The 15,936-nt window shown below is 44.5% G+C and overlaps 1 long non-coding RNA gene across 1 annotated transcript; it reads right to left on the bottom strand.

Annotated features, from left to right (window-relative positions):
* Window positions 1-218: 218 nt before the first annotated feature.
* LOC125717413 (uncharacterized) lies at window positions 219-1,767 on the bottom strand. Its single transcript, XR_007384530.1, has 3 exons — window positions 1,702-1,767; window positions 1,226-1,318; window positions 219-369 (listed from the first exon to the last, which is right to left on the bottom strand). It is a non-coding gene; the product is annotated as an uncharacterized LOC125717413 (long non-coding RNA).
* Between the last annotated feature and the right edge of the window lie 14,169 nt (window positions 1,768-15,936).

Raw genomic sequence — 15,936 nt, 5'->3', positions numbered from 1 at the left:
CTCCCACCTCCCCCCGTGCTCTACCGCAGATGCATGGTACAGACCCCCCCCCACCATCACTCGCACTGGCCAAACTAACGACGGGACCAGGGAAAGCAGCCCAAACACACCAGTGCCCCCTCTCAGGCTGTCAGCAGGAGCATCTAGGACCCCCCCCCCCCCATTAGAAAAGGGGCCCGTCACTCCAAAGAACGGCAAACAGCCACCCAGATGCCATCTTTCTCTGCACCTCCCAAACAGCAGCGGTGGGGCTGGGGGGGGGCATGCCACCTAATGATGGACCTCCTCCGCCAATGGCTCGGGGGCAACCTCCTCCCTCGGCGGTCACGTGACCTGTCACCTGACAGCGTGGAGCGGCTCGCTCGACAGCTGCCCGGACCCCCAAAATAATGACAAAAACAATTAGCAACCCAAGCAGTAGCTTTGCCTTAATTATCTCCTCTGAGTTTAATTAAGCAGCTAAATTATCAGCAGTAATGTAGGCATTAATTATGTCAAATTACAGCGTTAAAAAAAAATTGTGAATTGCTCCGCTTACCTGCCGGGCTGAGAGCGGGTGACACAGGCGCCTCTAAAAATATTTACAGTAGCAGTACAGTGCGGTGGAATTGCTCAGCGGACGCGGCACAGACTTTTTTGTTTTGTTTGTCAGGATGCCAGGGGGGTGTCGCGGGTCCCTTTAGATGCATGTGTCAGCGAGTGCCTTGCGGGGGGGCTCAGGCGAGCAGTCGGGGGTCTCCCCACTCCTTCTCTTTGTTGTTGCCGTGGCGAAAATGCTACAGCGCGACGCTCCCGAGCCAGATGGACCGTGATGCTGAATTATTAAATTATGAATATTAATATAAATCAGACACGAAAGAGGTAATAATTCTGCTGCCCTACAGAAATAATTAACATAATTTTGATGAATTTGCTGGATAGCTGAATTTCAGACGTGGAGGTGGAATTTATCTTAATTAATATCTCGGACTGGCTCTGGGAGAGGTAAATGGCTCCGTGGGGGTGGTGGGGTGGGATGGGGGGTTTGCTGGGGTGGGGGGGGTGGGGTCGGCGATGCAAATTGTACTGCTCAGTTCCTGAAGAGTCCAGGGGAAGGTCTGGACGACCCCCCTGGCCTGGGATTAACTCGGCTAGGAAATGTAACCAGCCACTGTGTTCGGATGTTTGTGAGGCACGGGGGTGGGAGTTTGGAACAAGGAGCACGTCACCTGGGGGGGGGGGTTACCTGAATCAGGAGTGGAGATAACCTGGCTGGAGTCCCGGTGTTTCCCAGGCTCACGTGAAAAGGACCAGATGTGATTGGTAAATGTCTGCAGAGCTGTCCGGAAAACCAGAATAACTTCAGCGGGAATGTTCCAGAATGGGCTCCACATTTGTATTACATCTAAGAGCAAGTTAAAAAAAAAGAGGCTATCATCTAGGAGACCCTTCAAAGATTTAACCGCAGGAATTTAAGCCCAAAAACAATAGCGTCCAAATAAATTAATTTATCTACAATACTTCTTATAATTAATTCATTTGGAGCCCTACTGTGTTGCATGATTATGCTAAAGTGTTTCATTACAAATTTAGATGGTATGATGCTCTTTAATTACTTTGGTCTAGTAAAAAATTATTAGCCATCCTCCGATGGCTTGAGGTTCGACACTACAGCACAAGACATATATTAGTCAATCGTATTTAAAATGCTGGATTACGGACCGTCAGGGCTTTGCCAGATATCCTGTTAACAGCCCAGAATAATTCCCTCCTAACCTAGAAGCCGCTCTCTGCTGAAAAAAAAAGAAAAATGAATAAAGAACTAATAAACAATGTGAAATTTACATATTAATTAGATTTCGGCTGTGCGGAGTGAATTCAAACGACCCGGCCCCGTGTTTGATTCACTGCCGCGATTGCCCCGTTTCGCGGTCACGTGACTCTGCGCTAATTCACAGGCCCGTTCGCGTGGAGAAAAAAGAGAAGTCAACACATCTTATTTCACCTCTAATGTGTTTACATTCCTGCTGGAGAAAAACACAGACAAATAAACGGCGATTCTTTGGCCTCCACAGTCAAATTGTTCATTCCGTGTTCCACCTCCTTTTTGTACTTTTGATTTACAGCCCTGTGTGCTATGGATTAGCTAATTACGATAAATTTTAAATTATGCTACCAGCCATGTTTCCTGATTGAGGGCAAATACCTCTCAGATTGCAAAACAGACAAATAAGAGAGAATTTATAGTTTGTTTACAATAAAACACATAATATTATAATATAATATAAATATGGACATAACATTAAAAGATAACGAACAAATGACTCGAGGACTGAAATCCTATCGACTGAACCACCACTAAAAACACTATATATAATGCTTTATGTCTCAGAGATATCACTGGTAGGCAGGAAACACCTGACACCACATGCATGACCGTTAGCTGATTTTACTCATTCAACTTTCATGTAGAGAGTCGTCCTGTTGCTGGACATCCCTGTATGCAGAAGTGACGGCGAGCAGGAGTGGTGTTACTGGGAGCAGGGAGGGGGGAAAAGCCTAGGGCACTGTTTCTCATGATTAGAGGAAAACACTGCAGTTTTTGGGGGAAAAAATTGCCCCTCTCTCCCACTGTAGAATTCCATTTTTAGAATTACATCATGATAATACATGATGTTCTGTGTAGGTACCACACTGGATGCATGATGTTGTCACATTTCTTGGGCTGTGATAGTGGAAAATTTAAGTCTTTTTGTGTTCCCTTCCAACCAGATGACGGGGGTCATACCTACTGCCTCTCCTCTTCATCACTCTTCTTTTATTGTTCCTAAAAACATCTTTTTATTGGCACTGGAGGGAGCCACAACAAGATTTTGGGTTTAGGATTTTGTATGTTGCTCTGTATCTATGATGCAGGGTAAATTAATAAGAAGAACATATCTAACAGTCCATGGTAAGATTTCATGCAGGAAACCATGCTTTTGAAGCTTGGAAACTGAACAGTGAATATGCATTAAATTTGACAATGTTTCCACGAAAGTGTCTCCAGTGGAGGAACCTGTGTGGTTAACGCTCTTTCTGTGTGGTTAACGCTCTTTCCGTGTGGTTAACGCTCTTTCCGTGTGGTTAACGCTCTTTCATGATGATTACAGCTTTGCATCAGTTTCCCTCGTCTATTGTCATACAGACACTGGGCACTTGGTTTCCCGGATTCCTTCTTGTTCTCCGCTAATCGGTGTGATGCTTTGTAGCTTGTGTTTAGTAAAGCACTCCACCAAGGCCCCATTTGTACGATTCACACTAATGTGCACTAATGTAGCCTCTTGAAGACTCTCTGATCAGGCTTTGAAAGCTACTCAATGGCTCTTTCTTGATAAAACGGAGACACTATTGAAGGCAGTCGCCGCTTTGAAGGATTTAGCGAGCCAACAGTTGCCAAAAACATCACCAAACTGTGTCACATGTTATTTCAGTGAGCTTCCAGGAGGGAATGATGTAGACCTCCCCTGTACTGTTATGAAACCTGTCTATACTTGTGTATAAATACCGCCACAGGTATGGCATCGGGATAACTGTTTACAGCGGCCTTCTTGCACTCGGTCTCTACTTCTGTTTGCCAGTTTGTGATGCCCTGAATGGGAGAGACACACCTTGGCCCCAACAGACATGGTCGATCGCATCAACAGTCACCTTGTCCAAGGTGATGTATTACCATTTGCACATACATGAAAGTACAGCGTTGAAAACCTTTATTCCTACTGAGACGTTCACAGGCACATGCAATTTGAAATATTTTAACACGTTTTATATCTGACTTGGGAAATATAGGAGGGATTAAGGGAAAGTCTGGTTATTATAACAGAAAGGCTCGCTGTTGTACGAGACCTTGTTCTGGCTAAGGGAAGCTGTCATGTGCTGCAAGTAGGGTGAGTCGGTCTCGAAGGTGCCTTTGTGTGTGATGTTTGCTGCTTTGTTTGTGTGATATGCCCTGAGTCGCACGGCGCCAGAAGAGGTGGCGGTTATGTCCCTTCAAGATGAGTGTCTTCACAGGTGTTGAGGGTGGGTGGGGGGGGGGGAGCTCCTAGTTAAATGCTCCTAGCAGGTACGCCTGTACCTGACAGATGGTGTTTATGTGTAAGTCTCGTTCCCAGCTGAGCAGAGCTCTAGGAAACAGTAAAAACAGAGCCCCCATCCCCCGCCCCCCCACCCGCATGGTCCCACACCCAGAAAGGATGGACTTCTCGCCAGGATCCCTCGGCGTGCCCCCTGACGGCGGTGTAAATCACAGCTCGCTCACGCACGTTTAAGGCCGGTAAGAGGCCTGCTGTGTGACAGGGAGCTTCAGCCAGGGGGCGCTCTCGCCTTCCCCTGTAAGGCTGTGAGATTCTGTAACGGCCATGAACGTCTTACCCTGTATCCTTTACCCATACCTCAGTGTCCAATCCAATAATAATAACGCCAATTAAAACCAATTCATTTAATTTGCAATTCATGTCCTGTTTACCCCTAAATTAAGTTTGCTTTTAAAATGAATGATTTTCATAATATTAACAATCACTTCAGTGCATGAAGCTACACAATTCAATATTTTCCACATCATTTTTTTGTCCTGTATTTTGACCCGGAATTCCACTCTAGGCCTTAAGCCTGCACTTGTAAGTGTTTTATTTGTATCTGCGGGCTTTGGCAAAGCCAAAATGCATGTTTGTGCTCTGGAATGACCCCATTAAAGGCTAATGTGAACGTAATGAGTTTCATGCCATCTTGGCGCAAGGTTTGCATAGAATCTAGGTAGTCGAGGCGAGGACCTGAGGAACGGTCTCCTCCGAACGGTCCGGGATTGACCCCACACCCAAGCGAAGGGGGGCGGAGGCCATGCAGCAGCCACGAGCTTGACAGTAACAGCGGCAGATCCTGACAAGGGTTAGAGGGATAATTGTGCAGGACGCCATCTTCTGAGGAAGCCACCTTAGCTAATCTCAGCCGCCAAAGCACCTCCCTCCCCGGTCGATAACGTTTACAGTCACCTTCCTGTCCGTCCCGATGGTTTTACCATCATCGGTAAGAGCAGCCTGTTGGTCACCACGGAAACATGGTCAGGAGTCACTGAGGAGCTGACAGGACGATACGGACACAATGAGTGTGGATGATTAGCTGAGGGAGCTCCCCCCTATCCCCCCACCTCCTCCCAGCCCACCATGGACTGGCCCGTGACTGTTTGGCCTGTGAGAGTGACTCACAGTTGTGTCATGCTTCTCACTGCATGCCATCCTTGGCCCTAAGTTCAGGGTTAATGCTCTGAATCAGGAACCAACTCCAACTCCAACTTACATGTCAGCTTTATCTCTGTCATCCTTCCTGCTTACATACAGTTTGAAGGTCTAGAGCTTGTTCCAAGAAGCACAAGGCAGGGGACACCCAGTACACACACACACACACACACACACACACACACACAGAGAGAGACTCAAAGTGGGATGTTTAGATATATCAGTGTTTAACTGTATGTCTGAACTGCAGAAGGAGACATCCTGGATATTACAAGACATTAAACATTTTTCTGGTACAAAAAGGTGTAAACTCTCCAGACAAACTGGCCAACGAACTGGACACGTTCTGCACACAGGAAATAAATGAATCATTATCAACACGACCCCCCTGAACTGTATTTCACATTCAGTTGACATATTCAGGCAATATTGATGGGTTCAAAATGAGATGCTGTGTGAGAATTTCTGTACACGTCAAGTGTCCCTGGGCCTCCTTGTGTTTCCCTGTCACCCAAAGAAAGGCCCCATCTGTCAAATCTGCAGCAGAAACCGAAAACGATAAGAGTCGATGTTTTACCCAAATGAGCAGCTTTAGGTGGTGCTGGGGGGGAGGCCTACTGTCCCCGCAGGCCTGCTGTGAAGGGCCATAACAAATCCAAGGCGGTCGAAGGTACTCTTGGCCCAAAGGCAGCCTCAGAAAATCATAAGGGGAGGGGGGAATCATGCCCTCCCCTTGCCTCGCTCCTCCCTAAAATCCATTACGTAATGGTGCAGTGCCATCAGACTGCAGAGTGACTGTACTGTAATTAAGCAGTTAATTGCAATGTAGCTCTTGATTAGCTTTGGGGGATGGGAATGTTTAAACAGCCTGAGATGTTGTGTACATTTACAGAAATTGAAGCTAATTTTGCTGTCTCTGCCTATTACTGCATTAATTTAATTTGGTATAGCTTTTAGCTCATTAACACATATAATTAATTCGTTGACTCCGCTATTAAGTTGTTTCTTTGAAACTGACGTCTCCTGATAATCAGGAGAGAGGAGGATGACAGATCAAGCTAGAAGCAGCCCGGGAAATGATTAAAAAATGGGACCGAAGCTGAGCTTGGGTGGGCCTCACTGTCACTCATCCAGATACAGGCACGAAAACCAGGAACTGACCAGCTGCACCCAGCCAGAATTTTTTGCCTGAATTTGTGGTAAATTTGCGGTAAATTAACTGCTAATTTGATGGCGGTTTACCCAGCACACAGGTTGCTGACTGCAGGACAGATTTGCCTCCGTTCTCTCTCTGGGTACCATGCTTGGCTTAATTATCTAAACAGTACGAGTGTCATCTCGCTTTACTGAGTGTGGATTCGAAGCATTTTATTTTGCAAATTAAAAAAAGGTTAGTTTCTGCTTTAATACAGGTAAAATTTAATTACTTACCTGAGATCTGTGCCAGGTTGGAAAAATCAATATGATTCATCACTCTCATTATTATTATTATTACTATTATGTGGGATGTATCTTTACCTAAAGCATCTTCATACATTTATTTTCTCCCTTAGCGTCATCTCGTTTTAACCCTGAGTTTGTGAGCAGGCGGTTATCCGTTTTCTCTACCTCGTATGCAGTGTACGGCTGTGATTCCTGGAAGAGTACTAAACATTTAATATACTAAACATTTTGATTGACACTGGCCAGCAAACATACAATGTTACAGTGTTGTCTGGTATGGATTTGTCAGTCACCCAGAAACGGCCAATTGGACAAAAGCATACATAACAGATTTTTTTTTTTATTTCTTGCAAGTTTAAATTTACTGAGCCCCAGTACACTGTAATGTTACATATTAGGTGTGGACACATTCACATAGTTATAGCTTTTTATAACAGACATACAGTAATTTAACATTAGGTCAAACTTGGATAAAGTATTTGGGCTGAGTTGCTTTTCCTTCTGTACTGCATACCACTTCGGTCCGTGTGACCAAAACTGTATCCGGCACGATTTAAGGCAGCGCAGTTCTCAGCTTGTTCGTGTTTGAATTATTTATCCTTCGTTAAATCGGTAGGTCCTCGTGGAAGTGAAACATTTTAAAGCCATGTATAGGCTGCAAAGAAATATGTGCACTTTGTCTACCTACAAACTAGATAAGGGGAGACAGTGGGAGCGCATGTATACAGACATGGGGATGCGCGCACGAGTGTGTATACAGACATGAGGATGCCCGCGTGTGTGTATACAGACATGGGGATGCGCGCGCGTGTGTGTATACAGACATAGGGATGCATGCGCATATGAGGGGACTCCTTCCTGCAGCTTGCTGTGAGTAGTTTGTGATGGTCGAAACAGTTTTATAGTTTGATGAGTTGAACCATCATGGTATCAAATCTTATTTAGGGATACTACTGTACTTATCAAATTTTTGTTATTTTTCCTCTTAAAAGTGGGAATATGGAGTAGGGTCCCCATATAACTGGGGAGGGAAGTGCCCTCTCGTCCCCCCCCACCATCTGCACCCCTTGGGTGGTGTACCCACTAGAAAGTGCGTACTTTCTGTGGAAATCAGGACTCAAGCTAATCTAACTGATTAATCAATGCAGGTCCTCTCTGTTTAGTTTTCTGAAGGGTGTGTGTGTGTGCGTGTGTGTGATGTATATATTACATAGTGTGGATCAAATTTCCCTACAATGTGATAAAACTTATCTTGAAATAGTGGAGACAAACTTCAACTAGGGGTAAACAGGATATAAATTGAATATTGCAGTCAAAAACCTAAGAATGCCAAAAGTGTCATATTTTGTTCGGTTACTTATGGTTACGGTTATGGCTGGGTAGGGGTTAAGGTCGTCCTGTTGGTACTAGAGTGTTATCCATAGAAATGAATGGAGAGTCCCCACAAAGATATATGTGTGTGTCTGTGTGTGGGGGGGGGGGGGGGGTTGTGTGTGTTTCTGGCCTCCCCAGGCATGAAAAGCGGGGGAAAAAACGGCCTGTTTAGCACGTCATTAAACACTGGCTTTAATGACAGCCGCCTGGGAGAGCCGTCGCCCGCGTCATGCGCATCGCGTTATCAGCAGCTGCGTCAATTAACCCCTCTCTCTCCGGGGAGCCGTTAGGAGACGCAATACTTTCAAACTGCATATGGCTGCAATTAAAGAGCCAGTACATCTGTGTATCTGTACTTCTCCGCCGTGGGTTTGTGTGAAGATTTCTCAGGGCCGAGTGTAAATACACAAGGTGTGTGAAAAAAAGAAAGAAAGAAAGAAAGAAAGAAAGAAAGAAAGGAAGGGAGGCAGAACAACATAAAGGAAGGAAGGAAAGTAGAAAGCAAGAGAGAAAGAAAGGAGGAAGGAAAGTAGAATGAAAGCAAGAGAGAAGGAAGGAAGAGGAAGGTGGAAGGAAGGAAGGAAGGAAGGAATAACAAAGGAAACGAAGGAAGAATGAGTTGTCTGCCCTGCCCCTCTTCAGCATCATGGCTATATGATGACAGGAACTGGTTGTGTTGTTTGGTTTCGAGGGCCTGGCTTTTGTGGACAGGAGAGACCCATACTGGAAACATGGCATCCTCTGCTGAGAAAAGCCACCACATCCTACTACAGCAGAGGTTACGGCTGAGGTTTCTCAGTTGCTCAAAATTTTTCTGAGGGCTACCGACGCATTTCTGAATCTTTGGGCATTTTCTCCGGTCCTGCTGCTAAACCAGTTTGACCTGCGGGCTTCAACTACTCCTAGAACATGCTGGAAAGTCTTTTGAATGTTTTCAAGAATGTGGGGTGAGACCACAGAGCTCCGGGAATTGAGCCCATACGGTACCTGTAGGGGGGTTGTATTTCACCAGGATCTGTTTTTAAAACGTGAGACATGGCATCTAGTGTCCCTTTCGGAATCTTCGTCCACTCACATCCCCATGAAATATTCAGACTGTTGACATGTAATCTTAAAAGCAACATTATTAGTCGTCTCTACATCTGTTTCCACGTTAGAGTGTGTCAGTATGATCAATACCCACAGCAGGCTCCGGAATAGTGCAACACCTCTGAACACACCAGTGTTTCCTGCCAAATAGCTGTTTTCAAACTGTGATTTCTTGTGACAGAAAAAAACAGCTCTCTACTGAAGTAATAGGACGTCTGCAGGCTTCTATTAGCTGAGACCACTATACTGGCCGATTCACCTAATCGTAGCCTTGAGTGAACCAATTTAGATTACCTTTCTCATCCGGAGAAGCTCGTGGCTATCCGAAAAGCCCTTCAGGACCCGAGTGGAGTCGCTGCACTCGGCACGATAGATTGATACACGTTTGAGGTGAGGGGCTTGATGAGAGATTTAAATGAAACATGAAATGTAGTAATTAGGGTGCAATTTCCAATGACTTTCACAATTAACTTTTTCATGGACTGTTTATTATGATCAGAAGTTCTGCAATATCGCTCATGTCCTTAGATCCTCAAGGCCCAGCCAGCCTTGTGCCCCGAAGTCGAATCAACGCTGTCTCTGTTTGCAATGGAGTGAAAAGAATGAGCGATTTGTGGGTAGTTTCTGTGAATGGTCATTATTATATCAATTCACGGCGTAATTCAGAGGAATTGAAAAATAATGTGGCTATCAGCACCTGGTTTAATGTGAATTTAGAATAAGTGAATATTCATGAATCTGAGTGGATGGATGACTTCGTATGAAGCTGAATCTATGGCATCTGATTGTCTTCCTCCTGCGATTCGTCCAGGCTGATTTGCTGGCCGAGTAAAGCGGAGCTCGTTTACAGTGGGGAAACACGCCTTTCCTATCGCGTAGTCCACTCTGAGGTCACTGTCGGCAGCCCTCAGAAAAAAAAAGAATGTCCATTTATAAAGGTCGTGGCATTTCTATTAAACTGGCGATCGTGTTTGCTATTGTGGATTTAGTGGAAAGTTTATTGCTGTCATGAGGGGAAGAAAAGTGAAGTGGGATGATTAACCGGGAGCCGTAAGAACTGAGTATTGATAAATTGTTCCTGGCTACGGTGGATATGGGATACGGGAGCTGCCATACGGAATTAGAAAAGTACCAAATGGACCTGGGTAAGCAATAATGTAATCTGGATTAATGAGCATGTAAACATCGGTGGCAGAGTTTAGGAGCTGAGATAATCACATCCTGCTTTTTAATAATTAACAACATCGCCCCCTGCTGGGCCCCGCCCTGCTTCGCAGTGCCTAATCACATTGCCTTTAAATGGCCAAACGACGTATTTAAGGCCCAAGGCTTACTCCCTAGGTCTATTCCGTGCCCCTCTGCGATTAATCCCAGTAGCTTTCCATCATTAAATATTCCGACGAGGAAATTAGGCGTTTCAACTTCCTACTTTTATTTCTGTATTATATTAGGGCATGGCTCTACATTTCCTTCTGTTTACTTATTAGAACTAATCCAATTAAGTAAACAAGAGCACTCAGAAGTGCTTAAGAACTGCGGGACTCGGAAAGGAGAGAGAGGTTATTAATTTCTGCCTTGCTGTAGGATGGTTTGTCCAGAACAGCTTTATCAGTAGTACCTACATGAGCAATCAAGATGTTATCGGGAAGGTTTATCCACAGCTCGGGATCTGGGTTGTGGGAGAGGGGTTTGATTAGCAGCTCTGTGTAGGTGGGACATGTATCCCGTCACCCTGAGAGGTATGTGGAGGGACGGGGGGAAGGGATGGGGAGACGGACATCAGGCTTTTTTTTTGAAAACCAACTGAAATTTGTAAGTTTTCAAACAGCCACTTTGTGTGAAAAAGTTTTAGGCAATCAAAGAAAATATTAAAAATATTTAAAAAATATTTAAAACTTTATCTGGGTATAAAGTTTTTTTTTCTCGCAGAAAAAAACATAATTTGACATTAGAACATATGGAAATTAAGAATAACAAAACGAAAAGTAACACACATTTCTTTTGTTCTCCAAAAAGTTACTGATATCTAGTTGGACGGCTAGATGAACACCGCTTCGGTTCCCAAACCTCTCCTCAGGGGCACCCCAGTCATTCCATGTATTTGTTATCATGTATTTCACCATAAGCTCACTTAATTAGTTAACTTAAAGTAATTTGAAGAGATATTGATTAGTCAAACATAATTTGCTAGTCGAGTCAACAAATACTTGTCTGTATTAGACGGTGACTGCAAATACAGGGGTGACTGCAGGAGAGGTTCTAAAGTCTCAGCTAACAGACTTTGACACAAAATCATACTTTTACGCCAACATGAAGATCATTTAAACATCTTTTTCTTTGAGAGCTTCATGCTTTTGCATCACGCCATATGTCACTGCAACGTGCACTGCATGCTTATTACAGAGACTCATTCACAATCACTGCCAGTCTTCCTGAGGCCGGTCATGAACTTTGACCTTCGGGAGAGACACAGTCAGCTGACTCCACGTCTGTTTTTATTACCTAATTGCGTCCCTGTGATTGATTGGACGCCGCCTGCATGCTGGACTCCCGTTCGGCTCCATCCTGCCTCGAAATCTGCAGCGGATAACCTGCACATCTGCACTGACAGCACTGCGAATACGCACCCAGCAGAAAGAATAAACATTAGGTTGTCTGCAGAAAGGAGATGGGATTGGAGGTAATGCAGAATCACAGTACTGTATGTTTAATGAAATCCTTCTTAATTTGATTTCTGTGGCTTTTGGCTGGTCCAGTTTGTCTTCAAGCAAGATGCTGATCACTTATCTCTCAGGAAACACCAAAGCTGCCATGTACAGGGAGGCAAACAGGACTGATATAGTTTAAAAGTACTGATTTTAAAATCTGGCTCCTTTATTTCAACCTTTGTGTGTTTTGACACATTTAATACATTTCTGGCGTTAACAGGGTCAACAGTTTGGACCATTAACGGCAACCAGTCCTGTGCAAAAAAAAATATTATTCAAAAAAATAAATGTGACACATGAAGGCATAGGTGATGCATGGGGGAAATTCATTTATTTAAAATATTCCAATGCATTTTTTTGTACCTTCAAGAGGGTGGATTCCACAATGGTTCAATGAGACGAGGGACCTATATGTGCCCAGTGGTCTACATATGGCCAATCAAAACACAAGCTGCTGTTGGGATTTCCAACACCCAATAGAAATAGATTTTTCAGAGACGTGTGACAACATCTGACCAATGGGCTAATATGAGAAGCGCCCAGCTGAAACAATAAAGCGTTTCAGGAAGAAAATCCAGCTCCATTAAGTAAATGACCGAGTTCAATCATATTTTACTGGGACTGGAAACTTTAATCGGTCATTCCAACAATACGCAGTTAAAAAAAAATTATATAGCAGCTTTCTTGAAAAGCCCCAACACTCCCAGAGTGGAAGTTGACCTAAATTAATTCAGAGACATTGATCAGAAAAAAATACTTCCAATGCCAAATAAAACGTTGTCTTCGTTTATCCAGCCTCATACAAAGACATGGCCGCTGTTGTTATCATATGTGCATTTAAGTCTGGAATTTTAATGCCTTATTGTTAATTATACATTAATTTATTAGGTTCGATATGACTCCTAAAATTAAGCATAGCTAGCTGCAGTAAATAGGAACACGTATTAATATTACAGCCTACAGCACGGCTGTACGAATCCACAGTGAGGGTTAAATATAAATAAAGACAGGCCTCTGCTATATATTCAGTGTCATCAGTCGCTGTACCGGAGCATAATTCTGTCTTTAATTAATCAGTCATTCCGTTCTCCCAGCAGAGCTTAGCTGATGGAAGCTAATTAAGTACCGTCTAGTGTCAAAGATGGCGGAGGCGAGGCCTGCCCTCCAGGTCGACTGGAGGCCTGTTTGCAGACACGCTAACGGGCCTGTCCCTTCATCGCTGCCTCCTGCAGGCCGTAGCAGGCTCCTGCAGCTGGCGTGAGCAGCATCGTGTGGCTGCGAAGGCGCCGTGGTGTGACATTTGATCTCCCTGAAGTGTTAGACAGATGTCACCATAGAGCGTTGTGCTGTAAAGATGGAGCCTGTCTGCGCTCATGCATCGGCCTCACCAGCCTTATCAGTGCATCAGAGCATTTATGGCCGCCATCCTGTAACTGCTATCCGATAACTGGTGAGTCAGTAAAGAATATACATTAAAGACAACAAGAATTAAGCCGGTACTTCATTACCGTTTTTACATTTATAATTATCTCTTTTAAGGAGCAGTAAAATTATGAGGACTTGTGTCTATTTCATGAACCATTTTAGTTAAGTGACACCGATTAAGCTTAAATTTGCACCTCTAGGCAACTTGTTAATAGGACAGATAGAGAAATCACACATCCAGAACCTCTCTGACCTCAGGACAACATCGGAAACGACAGTCCCCTAAACTGTTAAATCCACGTCCGCTCCTTCATTTATAATTCATTTAATGGAGCCCGTGTTACATTCGTTCTTGTGTGTGTTCATTTTCCTGGGGAAGATGTCTTGGTGAGTCCAAGAGAGACGGTTTTCGGAGCTGCGCATTTTGTGTGTATAGCGGCAGTCTTCTGTGTCATATTCTGACAACTTGATTCTTGGGTAAATCCAGCAGGAGCCCTACATCAGTCCATCATTACTACTCCCTGAGTCAGCCTGCTGATGTAGCCCCTTCTCTCCATTGCTCCAGCTGTCCCCACAGATTTCTCTGTTGTGGTTTTATTACGGTAAATTAAATTATCACAGCTGTATTCAGTGTTTATAGTCTGACTGAAATAGGAATTTCACAGTCGTGTATTTGGGAAAATTTCCCCAAAAAGGAGAGTCCCAAAAACAACTCTGGTCCGTTCTGGGTTTTTCCCAAACACGGGTATAGCTTCTGTTTAAGTCTTTAACCGGGATCCCAGTGAAGCAGTACCACCGAGTCTCCAGCAGATGGCAGCTTTTCCCTCCGTCCAGCTGCACCCCGGTCCGTCCGAGTTCTCAATGAATTTCCTGCCCCTTTCATCACTCCCCGATGTCCAGCTGCTCCTGTCAACACCTTTTTATAGTGTGTAATTCATCGACACACTGGCAGCTGAGACCCCTCTGATGGACTTAAAACCTGCGTCCGCCCTGGGGAGACTGCACCCCGAGCAAAAGTGTGGCTAATCAGGGGGAACTCCCCTTCAAAAGGGGAACGCGCGGGGGCAGATTGAGCCCAAGCCCTCCCCCACCTCAGCCCCCTTCCCCGGCAGACCCCACGCCGAAAAGCTGCCGCCCACCCTGGAGCGGGATAGCCCTTTAGCGACCGGCCACCGTTAACGTTTACACCCGGAAGCCCCTCCACTGGCCCCGGGAAGACGGGGGTTTCCGCGTCCCGCCCGACGAGACGCCGATTGCCGTCCCCCTCGGCGGTAAGTGCGTGGGGGTTAGGTTGGGGGTGGGAGCAGTTATTATTTCCAATGTGGTCAGGGGGAAAGTCCCAGGGGAAGCTCTGGGAGTCATCCAAATTTTATTAAAGGCTCTCCCCAGCTGATTACCGCGCCGGGCGCATGGCTGGCCTGCCCCCAGTGCAGCCCTTGTGTGGGTCATGTTTAACATGTCCGCAGGCAACAAATCCACCTTAACCCCCCCCCCCCCACCCAAGCTGGCCTTAATAACCAGCATTGGCGAATTACTGATAAGGCATTAGTGCATCTGACCTTTACATAGCTGCTGATGATTGGGGGGACAGACGTACAGATTAATTCAATCAGAAGACTTGCTGGGAGTATTATTCTGCACTGAAAAAGATTTATACGTGTTTAATTAAAACGCGAACATTGTAATAGGGTGTTTATGGTCCTTATGGCACTACTCTGCTGAGTAAAGTACATCACAATAATGAATCAATAAACAAACGTGTATACACACTCACACACACACATACACACACACATACACACACACACATATATATATATACTGTATATATATATACTGTGTGTGTGTATATATATATATATATATATATATATATATATATGTATGTATATATATGTATGTTAGAAGAAGCCTTTTATGGTCATTATACCCTATATATATCTGTCGTAGTATATGTGTCTTGGTGTACATTCTGTGTAAATTGTGTGCCATAGACATATAAGGGATGGGAGAACCTGAAATGCGTTGCATGTTCTACGCCTGTTCTATCCTGCTGTGCACCAGGTCAAAGACACTCAGTAGAGCCAATTAGATCCTAAGTGCTAATGCTAACGTAGCTGAAAGGAGCCGAGTTTAGCTGGGGGTCAAGAGCCGGAACGCGGCAGCTCAGAGATACTTACTGATAATAGGTTAAAGCGCAATGGCAAGGCTGCCTTTTGCTTAAGTGTAATGGGGATACGGCTCAGATACGGAGCTCCCTTATATGTGGCTTTATTCGGCTGTAAAGCTTCTAAAACTAGGTGCTGGGAACGAAACAAGTGGAAACTGCTTATGTTTGTTAATCGAGGTGAACTGAATTAATTCGACAAAATGTTCTCCGTACACAGGTTAAAAACAAAGTTCCTCTTTACTAAAAATATTTAGAATAATATTTCAGAAGAATTAAAATATTCTGTGGAGTAGTGAATGTAGTCTTTTTAGGTGTAGTGAATTTGTGTATCCATGTACTACATACATGAGTATTTTCGGACTTAGTTAAAAGGACTTAGTGTATTTTTACACACATATATTCTCACATTAGTGAATAAATATAGCCACTTCTGCACAGTAATGTCTTTCTCCTCTCTTTCCTCTCATATAACTGGTGT

This window comes from Brienomyrus brachyistius, chromosome 22 (assembly GCF_023856365.1).
Source record: "Brienomyrus brachyistius isolate T26 chromosome 22, BBRACH_0.4, whole genome shotgun sequence".
Lineage (NCBI taxonomy): Eukaryota > Metazoa > Chordata > Actinopteri > Osteoglossiformes > Mormyridae > Brienomyrus > Brienomyrus brachyistius.
Note: the sequence above shows the minus strand (reverse complement) of the source record. Positions and strands in the feature narration are given on the sequence as shown.